The sequence below is a fragment of the Crinia signifera genome, chromosome 5 (genome assembly GCF_055691185.1).
Source record: "Crinia signifera chromosome 5, ASM5569118v1, whole genome shotgun sequence".
Classification (NCBI taxonomy): domain Eukaryota; kingdom Metazoa; phylum Chordata; class Amphibia; order Anura; family Myobatrachidae; genus Crinia; species Crinia signifera.
Window position 1 is genome coordinate 32,950,059 of NC_139221.1, and position 13,392 is coordinate 32,963,450.

General features: G+C 46.2%; 1 protein-coding gene across 1 annotated transcript in view; it reads left to right on the top strand.

Annotated features, from left to right (window-relative positions):
* Positions 1 to 524: 524 nt before the first annotated feature.
* Positions 525 to 13,392, top strand: part of RNF19A (ring finger protein 19A, RBR E3 ubiquitin protein ligase) — a 69,756-nt gene continuing 56,888 nt past the window's right edge. The window contains exon 1 of the mRNA XM_083186973.1: positions 525 to 753. The gene's annotated coding sequence lies outside the window, so the exon portion shown is untranslated. The remainder of the gene's footprint in view (positions 754 to 13,392) is intronic.

The following is a 13,392-nucleotide window of genomic DNA, read 5'->3' on the forward strand; positions in this document are numbered from 1 at the left end:
AGGATAATTTTGCCTGTTTTCTGGGCTTGACAGAGGGTGGCAAAGTGGCACAGGTGCCACATGATAACATTTTGACTAAGTAGCTGTAGTTTTGCAAGGGTTAAATATCAGGCCCCACATTAGACTAAGGGAAACAATAGGAGGTGGTCACCCAATTGCATTTTACGTGTCCCACCTGTAACAAGGCTGTTGGCACAGGTGACAGGTATAGTATACACATGAATATTTTAGAATAAGCTTTAGTCATCATAAGTACTGAGAAATCAGGCCCACTGTGTACAGGGTGTACCTGGCTGCTAATAAGCCCATTACTAAGCACATCGCTGCCCCTATTATCAGTACACACAGTAATAACAGGGATATAATGAGTGATACGTGAGGACCATTGCTGCTGCAGCAGCACACCGCCCACACACAGTCACACAGAGTGGGGGGACAATACGTCATGCGCGGCCTCAGGAGACGTGACGTGCGCGCACGCGTGTTCTTCCGCCGCAGCAGCCTTCTGTGGCCGCGCCCGCGCCTGACGTCTCCGAGTCTCTCGCTGTGCCCTCCGCGCCCCCGTGACGGTTGGGAAGTGTTGGGAGCGCGCGTCCCTCCCTGCTGCTCTCTCTCTTCCCCCTCCCTCCCCGGTTCCGAATCCCGAGTCACTTCCGCTTCTCCGATGGCTCAGACGGCGGCCCCGGCGTCCGGTATTGGAGGAGTATGATATACAACGACGGGCCGGCCTGTCTGGAGATCACTAGTCGCTAGGTAAGAAATGCTGGGGACGGGAAAGTGCAGGGTGGCGACCGGTAGGGTCTCGGGCACAGGGACCTGGTGCCTGGGGGTGAGGTTATGGCCGGGGGATCCCCGTGTAGTGTAGTGCTAATGTTGTGCGGGACACCATGGTAGAAATACTTGTGGGTAAGTGTTCTGCATGGGAAATGTAGTGGGGGCACTACTGGGCAGTGAGTGTGCCAGTCTGGAGATGTAGTGCCATAAGACTGGGTAAGACCAAGTATCTGTCTGTATCTAAATTCACTTTGGAGTGTTGCTGGCACCTGGTACCAAGGGAGTTGGGCTAGTACTTGTGGAGCCTGGTGCCCACGGAGCGTGTGCCGTGGAGCCTGGTGCCCACGGAGCGTGTGCCGTGGAGCCTGGTGCCCACGGAGCGTGTGCCGTGGAGCCTGGTGCCCACGGAGCGTGTGCCGTGGAGCCTGGTGCCCACGGAGCGTGTGCCGTGGAGCCTGGTGCCCACGGAGCGTGTGCCGTGGAGCCTGGTGCCCACGGAGCGTGTGCCGTGGAGCCTGGTGCCCGGGGAGCGTGTGCCGTGGAGCCTGGTGCCCGGGGAGCTTGTTTCGTGGAGCCTGGTGCCCGGGATGCTTGTGTCGTGGAGCGTGTGTGGTGGAGCCTGGTGCCCGGGGAGCTTGTGTCGTGGAGCGTGTGTGGTGGAGCCTGGTGCCCGGGGAGCATGTGTCGTGGAGCCTGGTACCCAGAGAGTGGGTGTTGTGGATTCTGGTGCCAGGAGAGTGGGTGTCGTCGTAGAATTCCCAAAGGCTCAGTGAATGGTCTATTGAAAAGTGCACAGTAAATATAATAAAGAGGCTCCATTGGCAGAGACTGTGCCAGTCTGGATGCCTGGTGCCCGAATACTGGGTGAGACTTTGGATTGTCCTGGCACCGGGTGACCACTGAGCGTGTTTTGGTGCCTGTGCCCGGTAAATGTTGTCATTTGGCTGCGGTGTATAAATTCCCAAATGTTATGTAAATAGCAACATCTGAGGCCCGTATTGTACCTGATACAGTGGAAGCTTTAAATCTCTTGTTGTATGTCTAAATAAAATCTATTTCTTCAGAAGTCTGGAATGAGTAATGTATATCTAAAAATGTCTCTGCCAGTTGGGTGTTGGGTGTTTCTATCTGCCATTTGAAATACAAACATGGATAGAAATTATACGCCCGCAAATACAGTACTTCTCTTTGAGACTGGTGCTGGTCTTCCTGTTGTCCGAAAGGATTCCAACAAGGAAAATACTATTTTTATGTGTCCTGGCACGGTTAACTTGGAACAGTTAGCGTTGTGCGATTTACATCTGGATTACATGTATGTGTGTGTGTGTTCATTGTAGCACCCACTATCTTTGAAAACCCATGCAATTCTCTTCCCTGCCTGGGTTGTCGCTGTCTTCTGTGGTGTTTCTAGCACAGGTCTGGTTTGCATATCAGTGCTGATATACAGACTACACTGTGCTAGAAGCACTACAGAAGAGATATATAGTGTGTGTTTCTTCCTTCACACTGCTAAAGATTAACAAACGCAGCTGTCACAATTGACAACCTGTTGCTTCAGACTTATGGGTGTTATGAATACAGTTGTCCAGGCCAGTCATCAGGCATAGTATATTTGTTATTAATTAAGCCAAGATGTCAGTGTATTCCGCCCAATCCGAGCTCCCCTTCCAAGTACAGTAAAAATATGCTAATTGAGATGTGTTGCATTTTACATGGGTGTGAGAGTAAGCTCTTTGCTATGTTAGTAATGTCTTCGATCTCTATGGTATGTTTGTATTTAAACTTGTTTTTTTTTTTCTAAGCTACATATGACACCCACACAAGGTGGCAAATATTACCTAGAAAACTGTGCCATCGTGGATGTACTATTTGCCCCAAATATGCCCTAAGCATTGCTGTGAATGCAACAAAAAACGAGTTGCCATTTTTCTGTATACAACTGTTTGCAAAATGAATACACCTAAATATGTAGAATCTCTGTTTAGCACCATACTGTATATTTCCTTATAGTGGTCTACATTCTATTTGTAGCTGATGAGATAATGCAACAATACAGCAATTACCAGCAGACTGCCCAGTGCCAATAAAATAATATTGCTAACAGGTGGCTTTGGAAGCCTTGCATCAAATCAGTGTCGGCTAATAATCCTCACTGTGCGATGTGATGTTGCCCATAGCAACCAATCAGATTCTTGCAGTAGAGATGATGGACTAAATCTGGTTGCATCTATGGAACTCTCCAGTTAAGCTTGGTGGCTGTGGTAACAGACAATGCTAGGCAACCTAGCACCCACCCTCTTTTATCTTCTTCTGTGTTTCTCTGCCCTCTGTGTATCATCACAGGAACCCAGGGTTTATCAGCTCCTAATGACTGTAAATATTGCTGGTGTGCAACTGTCCTTATCTAACCGGCAGCTGCTGGTCTGCTAAGGCTCATGATGCGACAGGGAGCAACTGGGATGTTAAGGGATGAAGAGACTGTTGGTGGCAGAACGCACCAATAGGATGGCAGTGATGGAAGGCATACACAGGGACAGATGGGCTTATTCTTGGACAGCAACCAAGTACTAACCAACCAGCTCCGTTCATTTTGAATACACTGCGGCAGATGTATAAAGACTTAAAAAGAGATAAACGTGAGTGATTGGAGCTGATTGGCTGGATGTTTATCAGTAACTGTCATTTTTCAAACAGTCTATAACCGTGGTAGCCAACCCTAGCCCTCGAGAGCTACCAACAGTTCACATTTTCCAGACAACCTAGCTGCTGCACAGCTGCACTCATTAATCACTGACACATTTTAAAAGATCCACAGATGGAGCTAATTAGCTCACTTGTGATTCGGTGAGGAGACCTGCAAAACATGCACTGTTGGTAGCTCTCGAGGACTAGGGTTGGCTACCCCAGGTCTATAACATTACAGAAGCTGATTGGTTGGACATTTATCACTCTCTCAACCTCGCATTTATGACTTTTTAAGGCTTAGTACATCTGCCCCACTGTCAGTAACATTATATCTCCTTGTGATCACTTTCCAAGGCCTATTAGTACATTTCCCCCAAAGTGAGCCCTAGAAATGCTTTGGTTGGTGGAACAGAGGTATTTGGAATAATTGGTGCTAAGGACTGAAACTGTGGGAGACTGGAATGTATAAGCACCTGTTGCCTGTATATGTGTGTGTCATTAACGTTGTCAACCACTGTGTACTTTGTAGTGTTGTTTGACACCGCTGCAAATAACGTCAGCTGTTAATTTTGCAATTTTTGTCACTAAAACTCTCCCAGATCTGTTTGTTTGATAATCCATTTGATGGTGGCTTCTCAATCAGATAACAGTTTGTGGCTCACCCAAAGGATTATGTGAATACGTATTTACAGTATATGTGGTCCTCTGCAACATTGTACACATCGGCTGCCTGTTCCCAGGCTCAGCGCATCTCGCTTTGTGGTTGCAGAATACACATGAATATGAGCTGAGTGAACAGACCGTATAGGATTGGAAGGAAGGGAATGCAGTAATGTGGGGCTCTGCTGTACATTAGTCTCTGATAAAACATAGCACTCGGTCTGTTTTATGTGTTTAATAGGTTCTCCTGTCACCGCCGCAGGTTATGCCACTTGCTCTTTTTCTATATTCCTCCAGGTACTTAGTCACTGGTCACAAAATGTTCTAAGCTGTGACATTACTGTAGCGCTTTCCCGTGCCTCAGGAAGGAACCTCTTTGTACTCACAAGATGCCGCACATCAACAATACTGTTTATGCAGATTGCAAAAAATAAATAAATGACTCTCTGCAAAAGGAGAGTCCGATTACAATAGTGATGTCTGAGCTGTTTCCATGCTAAACTTCTCCAGATTTAGGGGCCTAGTTATCATTCCATAATTGCAGCTATTGCCCCCCAAAACAATCATTTTCGATTACAGTATCCCCCATGTGTATGAAGGTGGGCTTTCCGATGCGATGCTGCCCGACTCACCAAGACCCCTGACCTGTATTGAATATTTATTTATTACCAGTTTCTTATATAGCGCATACATATTCTGCAGCACTTTACAGAGAATATTAGAACAATCACATCAGTCCCTGCCCCAGCAGAGCTTACAATCTATATTCCCTACCACACACAAACACAGACATTCTAGGGTTAATTTTGTTAGGAGCCAAATAACCTACCTGTATATTTTTGAATTATGGACGCAAAGGGAGTACTCGGAGGAAACCCACGCAAGTACGGGGAGACTATACAAACTCTGCACAGTTAGGGCCATGGTGGGAATTGTACCCATGACCTCAGCGCTGCGAGGCAGTAATGCTAACCATTACACCGTCCGTACAGCCCCGAATGTATCATAATGTATCTTTTTTTTGCTCTGATACCGATGAAGAAGATGGTCATTAGTTTTATACCCTTGCCTATTGATGGTTTTAGTCCATTATCTTTGGTTATTATTATGCTATACTGTTGGTTTTAGAAATGTTTTTGAAAATGTAACATGTGGACAAAGATGATGATGGTTATTGAACAGTATTTATAAATATGACAATTTCTATTTAACTTTAAGCGGGTCATTGAATTGTGTTTTCTTGTGCGTGTGTACCGTTAGGCAATGGGATTTTTTCCAATGGCAATTGGAGCTTTTTATTTGTTTCTGGGTGCCTCTTCCTTGTTGCGACCAATTGTAGCTAGTTTGCCAAGTACATCGGTTAAAACTGTCTGGAATACAAAAGCCGACTCTCTGCACTTTTCTGCTCACCACCTCGGGGGAGTGTGAGAAAAAATGATGGGCGCCCGCAACACCGGTTCTGTACTCATGACTTAGCGGCAAGCAAAGAAACCAGTGACTCGGCCCAGGAGAGTTTACGGGCTATGCACTCGTCTTTCTATTATGATATATTTCGGTGACAAGGGAGTACTTACGGATTTTATAGAACCCTTTGTTTATACGATACTGCACGGCTCTTTGCCTGTGTTTGGTTAGCGAACGTGTGGTTGGAACCCTTTGTCTCTTGAGCTGTCACACACCTGTGGAGAGAGAACCACACACATTGTGTAAGAGAAATCTCCAGCTTGTCATCACTGTAATGTAACCTGCTTGAGCAGGAGATCATTTCTTCCTGCACCGTGTCCTCTGCCAGCCAGCGGTTCAGTGTAATAATTGTAGATGTGTTTGTCCTGATTTTCCTGTACGCTGAAGCTGGGGATATAGTTTGTCATGTCAGAATGATGAGATCACACTGTCCCTGTTACTCTATCAGAGTGTTACTGCCGGATTTGCTAAGAAGTGACCATGACATTCCTCCCGAGTATTTATTTTACTCTGTGATCGGGAGAACTGTCGGTCTTGTTTTGTCTGTACAAAATATACATGGGTAGCTGGCGGCTTCCGAAAGCCTTATTCTGTTCCACATCCACCCTATAGTTGCACCTTCAGTGATGTAGTTGTATTCTCACAAGGCCTCTTGGTGGTCCCCATTATTTACAAGGCCTCTTGGTGGTCCCCATTATGTACAAGGGGCCTTATTCATATTCCTCCGATGTTGTGCGGCTGTACAGGCGCGTTTCTGCGCAGATGCAGGGAGCGTGCACCCATGGCGAACATTCGCCCCTACACAGGGGTGGAGAAGGGCGGGGGGCGCCAGGGAGCCCCATTACCATGGACATTCCCAAGAGAATGCTGGGTGTTCTCATGGTAGTGAGGCAGGGGGGCGGGGCAAGCAGCTGACATCTGGAAGTGTCAGCTGTTTTTTTTTTTTTTTTAAATAGTATTTGGACCTCCGCTACAAAGGGAGGCATTAGGATCAATGTAATGTGTCACTCCGCAATGGTGAATCACACACACTGACATCACAAGTTTTCCCTCACACTCCATAGAGGTGCAAGTGGAAAACTTGTGATGTCCGCATTACTGCAAATGGCCGAGGTACGCAGCTGGGCAGCATTGCATTGAATTGCTTTCCCCACAATAGTGAAAGATGTGGCCCTCTGAATTTAAATACTTTGACAGTACTGGACGAAATCATCTGTCAGCTTCCAGTTTACATGACAGTATTTTACTTTAACATATAATTCTCACCCTCTGTATGAAATATGAAAAAACGTCATTTAGTCTGCAATCAGACTAATACATATCTAATTTGTGGTTTTATTGTAATTGGATTAAAAAATTCAGTTAAAACCACGCGGCTAATTGTGGAGTTAAAGCATGCAAATTAACGGGGAAGACCCCACGCCTGAATCCCCCAACTATGCAGCTGTGATGATAAATCCACATAACAATGACAATTGTGTTTGCATGGTGAAATAATATGTTTTGTGGTTTACGTGGAATCAGAGGGTTTCCACGTCTGAATCCAAATTTTTAGCTTCAGGAAAAAGGCTATTTAATTAAATAGCCATACCCCCTGTCCTTGGGGTTTTAGCTGGATATTAACTGCTGGGTAAACAGCGCCGCTGCAATGTACTTTCACTTTGAGCTGTGACCGTTTTTACTTTCACTTTGGGCTTTTACAGTTTATAGCCCACAAACTCTCATCCCCACCCTCAGGCTCCATCTGCTCCTGCCTCCAATCTGTCTTCACAGCTACCTCTCTCCATATCCAGCAAGGTTGGAACTGATTATTGTAAACTGCAAAAACTAATTTCACTTTCTGTTATGACATTTTTCTTTTAGCACACAAAGGAGTAATTTGTTCAGTTGAGTACCTGGCGGTACTTCACCTCATAGAGTTGAAAAGTAGTTAGCCTTTTACATGTATCACCTCTTCAGGCAAGCAAATCATATTTAAGTTCTACAAGCATAACCCTCTGAGGCACTTATGTATTACATAGCTTCCCTTCTGGACCTGTAACTTGGTGGGACTGCTATGCTATTACTGGTGCCTGTCCTTGTGTTTCCCTCCTGTGCCCCTATAGATTGTAAGCTTGCAGCAGGGCCCTCCTAACTCCAAGTCTGTCTGTTGTTACCCAGTTTGTTTTATCACTGTCTACTATTGTAAAGCGCAACGGAATCTGCTGCGCTATATAAGAAACTGTAAATAAATGTATAGATGAGAAGGTACAGGACGTTTTTATTTTTTGTGGGGGGACGGACGGACAGAGATCAGTGCAACCTCGGGATTAGTTGCTGGAAGTAATTGGACAGCTACCTGGCATGGTTTGCTGGCTAACCATTCTATTGCCCCCAATTGGATACCTACTTGCAATCTTAAACATTGGTTTGGCCTATGTCTGTAGAATGTAAGCTTGGGAGCAGGGCCCTCTAAACTCTTTGTTACTACAAAGCCTTTATTTTATTACAGTCAATTTAAATTGTAAAATGAAAAAATCTGCTTGCACTATATGAGTGCATGTGTTGGTGATAGGTACAGGTATGACCATGCTGATTGTATTGTCACGTGACTGCGTAAGGGCACAATCTCTAGTGAGGGGGTCGCTTTGGGCAGGTCAGTTCTATATTACACATCGCCGACTGCTGCCTTAAACGCTCTACCACAAAGCATTGCATTGATTTCCCCGTCCAGTGCTGCAGAAATTAATGTGCATCTGTGTTGCCAAATTCCAGCTGATGTCATGGAATACATAATATATGTATTTAACTGATGCAGGGAAGCGTTCCAAAACTGCTTGCACAGGTGCTTGAGAACCGGAGGGAATTTCCAACTACAAATGCCGCTAATGTTTTCTGCATTTTCTGTTTTCGTTATGTAGAATGTTTGATACTTTTTTTCTGATTTTAGGATTAAAAAAATGTCTCTCACAGGCCTAAGGGATCCCTAGCAGGGCAGGTTATAAGGAGCCTGTTACTTAACTGTGCAGCACGTTGTCCTTTGATTGAACATAGACGCGTTAAATGTTCTGTATAGTTCTTCACTTACTGATCGTTTCCTCTCAGGCCAGACCGGTGCAACTATTTCATGTTTTTCTCTGTTGCGTTTTGCTGGAACATGTCCCAACTGCTTGAGTTTAAATGAATCTTCGTTCAAGCTCTGTTCCCTGTATACTAGATTAGTTTAGTTCATTAAGTTTTTATAGGGGGGACAGCAACACTATTTAATAGTAGTCCCCGCTGCTGACTATCTAAACGAATGTTATTCAATCGTCGCTCTGATCAGAAGCCTATTAGTAATAACATACAAGTTTGTTTCTCGTAGCCTCCGCAGGTTTGAGGATAAAATGTGTGAAAAGTCCGTAGTTTGGACGCCCAGATCCGGACTAGACTGCCAAATAGAATAGAATGTTTGCACAGCTAAACCCAGAGCTGTCCGTAGCATTAAATGCTAATGGTAGTGTGATTGGAGAAAGAATTTAACCGCTCCGATAGGCGCCCGTTCTTTTACAACAGCAGGGGCATGCAACACAATTGAATCGGCCCCATAGGATCTGGATATGTGCACACTGTTAAGGGGAAATTTCCGAAGATGGGAGATCTATTTCACATAAGATCCGGTTCTATCAGTCCAGTAAAATCCCGGGTCCCAGTCTGAGACCTCTCGTTCACACTACACCAAAAACCCGGGAAATGTGTGTTAATTTAAAAGGGATATGTTCACAGTAATGACCTCATATCCCTGCAGATAAGAACTGGGGTTGGAGAGTGTCCAGCAGCTTCCGGCAGCTTCCACTATGGCGGTATTCAATTTATGCCGATATTTCCGACAAAATTTCAGCACACATCTATTCAATGCAGTAATTATTTTGGCTGTCACCCATGCAGATTGAACTTTTTATGTTGAATGTGCGGGCGTTTTCCACAATCCACAGGTTAGCCGACCGGCAGGAAGGTTGAATCGTTTGAAGTGAAGTCGACCTACTCTTGTCCAAAAGTACCAATATTTCCGACTATCTGAAATAACTTCACACGTTATACACCCCCCAATCTACGGGGATGGACATTGCGTACAAACAATTGCAATGATCAAGTGCAATCACGTCCTCTGGTGCATAAGCATTCTCCTCACAGGTATGCAAGGACCCCGATATACCATACAGACACCTACTTCAGTGACTACAGCATATAAAGGGGGTATCCCACCTAAAGGGTGGTTTGTTTGTGTAACCGCCGTTATATAACGCGATGATACATACGGGGTACTCCTCAGTTGTTATCTCCAGGCACCAAACTGCCAAGGAGAGTTTTCTAAAGACACAAATTAGATGCATTCACACTAAAGGTGCCCCAGGTCCACACCTTTTTGTATAGGGCGGGATTGTTGACCTGGGACCTAAACCCAGGTCATTTTTGTTCACTCCTAGCAAAAACCCAATGCTCATGGTCAAAATCCTGGGATTTGCTGTATTGTCCGAATGAGGTATTGGTTCCGCTTTACAATTCCGTTACCCGCGATAGACAATGCACTGATGAGGCTTACACTAGAGGCCTGTGCTATGGCATCACAAGCTCCTGTGACTGTAAGTTACACCAAGCACGGTCGTGTAATTACACTCGCTATTTTGCTACGTGGGAATTAAACTTTAAAGATCAGCAGGGGCTGACGGCGCACAAAATCCTCATCTTTGCCCTGGTTACAGTCCTGTTATTCAGCTGCTTTTGTTCTGATTTTTCCCTACGAAATGAGAATGTGGGAGACAAATATGCTTTCCCAAACCACGCTGCTCTTTGCTGAGAAATAAGACAATGCATGAATGACAGATACCATAAGCAGTGACTAACTATGTATGACAGCCTGCGTTGTCTCTAGTACACCCCGTCACCCGACTTGAGGTGTGCAAACGCAGGGCTCCATCTGCATCCGTGTCTTCTGTTGCTATGTTAAGGTAGTCTTAATGGTTTCAATTAGACTTAAAGGGTATCGGGCATTCTGGGACTTGTATTCCCACAACAGCTGAATGACCCTACACATTGGGCAACTGCTGAGTTATCTGAGTGAGGCTAGATCGCTCAGCGATGTGTCAGCGCTGGGTGCTGTACGATCTGTCAGGGCTGGTGTTCTCCGGTGAGTACACTGACCCTGACTGGAGATCTGACTAGATTTATCCTGCATCCATCGCCCGGGGTTTGCGTCACACATCGCTATGGCCCTTACACACGGAGAGATGCAGGGTCATTTTCTAAGCAATCTAGTCACATCGCTTAGAATATGGCCTGAAATCGCCCCATTACTGTTCTTGGCAGCTGAAAGTAAATCCAGTGTTATACCAGCATGTTGCAAACAGTTGTATTGTCTACTGGAAGTACAATGATTGGAGGTGAAACTAAACAATGCCTTTGTGTTACGTGGTGCGCACAGTGTTTGTGTTACAGGATGGAGTAAGTTGGACTCTGTTGCACAGTTACCGTGTTGTGTTGTGTCAGGACGGTTGGTAGCCATATAGATTAAATGATAGCTGAGCACATAGGGAGGGGTGTACTATTTTGTCTCCTGTGTATTCGGTCTATGATGTGATGGGAACACTACGGCGGGCTGGTGTAAAAATACACAGCTCCCTAAATGTGGAAGCTTTAATTTCGCTGCATGTGGTCTGGCCGCTTTTTTCAGTTACTGTACACTTGTCTGTTTACCGTGGGGCTCGGGGTTGGGTGGAAGTTTCCATCTGTTGCACTTGCCAGGATCTAAGAAACATTTTTCTTGTCCTATTTTCATCTCCCTGTCCCAGCAAAGTCAGCTTAGAGGTTTGCAGTGTGTTTCATTTGAATGTCTACACTTATTCTGATGTGATAGTTTATAGTGTTCATTCTAGCACCCGCCAGCTTTGAAAACCCATGCAGTTCCTCTTCCCTGCCTGGGAAGAGGAACAGCAGCTATCCAACAGCAGCTATTCAATTGTTTTGTCAATTGGGAGCAAAGGCTGTGGGCACCCATTATTTCTTCTCGCACCCACCTGGGCTGGCAATCAGAAATTGGCCTAATGGAGGATAGACACAGACTGAGAGGTAGGTAGTGAGAAGGGGAATGGAGGGACACCATAGCCAGAGAGGTAGGTAGTGATGTGAGGAGGGGAATGGAGGGAGACTATACACTGAGAGGTAGGTAGTGATGTGAGGAGGGAAATGGAGGGAGACCATACACTGAGAGGTAGGTAGTGATGTGAGGAGGGAAATGGAGGGAGACCATACACTGGCCCTTATTCTGGTTGGTGCGGTAATATCCGCGTGCGTTCGTGCCGCCGATGTTTTGTGTCTGCGCATGTGCAGAGGCGTCTCTGCGCATGTGCGAGCGGGGCGTACGGCCAAATCCCGCATGAAATGTGAACACTCCGACCAGGGGGTGGAGAGGGGCGTGAAGGGCTATTTGGGCTCATTACCATATGCGTACGCCCCGCGTTTCATGGGCGTTCCCATGCAAACGCTGGGCGTACGTATGGTAATGCGGCCGTGACGCACGTGTAGGGGGCGGACATATGACATTGCCGGATGTCAGCTGCCCGCCCAGATCCCTGCTTTTGCACGGAAAAATGTCCGTGTGGTCTGAGGTTGCGGGAGCTGGTGGAACACTCGGTCCTGCATTCGATGGTCTGCGACCATCGAATGATGGGGGAGGTTCCCTGAGATGGAGGAGGCGTATTCCATGAAAAATACACGTGCGGTCCGTTCGGACAGCTTCTTGCCGCGTACGGACGGAGTTGGCAATCCGTATGGAAGGCGGGGTTTCACACGCACGGTCCTGGCCGCATATTCGGATCCGGCCGCACCGATCAGAATAAGGGCCACTGAGAGGTAGGTAGTGATGTGAGGAGGGGAATGGAGGGAGACCATACACTGAGAGGTAGGTAGTGATGTGAGGAGGGGAATGGAGGGAGACTATACACTGAGAGGTAGGTAGTGATGTGAGGAGGGGAATGGAGGGAGAGCATACACTGAGAGGTAGGTAGTGATGTGAGGAGGGGAATGGAGGGAGACCATACACTGAGAGGTAGGTAGTGATGTGAGGAGGCGAATGGAGGGAGACCATACACTGAGAGGTAGGTAGTGATGTGAGGAGGGGAATGGAGGGAGACTATACACTGAGAGGTAGGTAGTGATGTGAGGAGGGGAATGGAGGGAGAGCATACACTGAGAGGTAGGTAGTGATGTGAGGAGGGGAATGGAGGGAGACCATACACTGAGAGGTAGGTAGTGATGTGAGGAGGGGAATGGAGGGAGACTATACACTGAGAGGTAGGTAGTGATGTGAGGAGGGGAATGGAGGGAGAGCATACACTGAGAGGTAGGTAGTGATGTGAGGAGGGGAATGGAGGGAGACCATACACTGAGAGGTAGGTAGTGATGTGAGGAGGGGAATGGAGGGAGACCATACACTGAGAGGTAGGTAGTGATGTGACGCTCATTTAAAATTGATCTTTTTTTTTGTGATGTCTAAGCTCTTTTAAATGAAACTAAACCTGTTCTGTGCAGATCTGTACGAGTGGCATGTCTCGGTGAATTATTAACTATTCTTCCCATTTTAGTGACTGTATTTGTTTGCCAAATTCAACAGATTTTAATAAGGATAAAAGCAAAAGAAGCAAAAGGTAATAGTGGCCTATGTGAAAGTATTTAGGCCTTTGGCAGTTAGTATTTGGTTAATAAATACAGAAATAGCAGCTTCCAAACTAGTAAGTGGTATTTCCTATTAGCAGCGCAGTAATGCTGTGGTGTAGGGTTTCTTACACACACTTT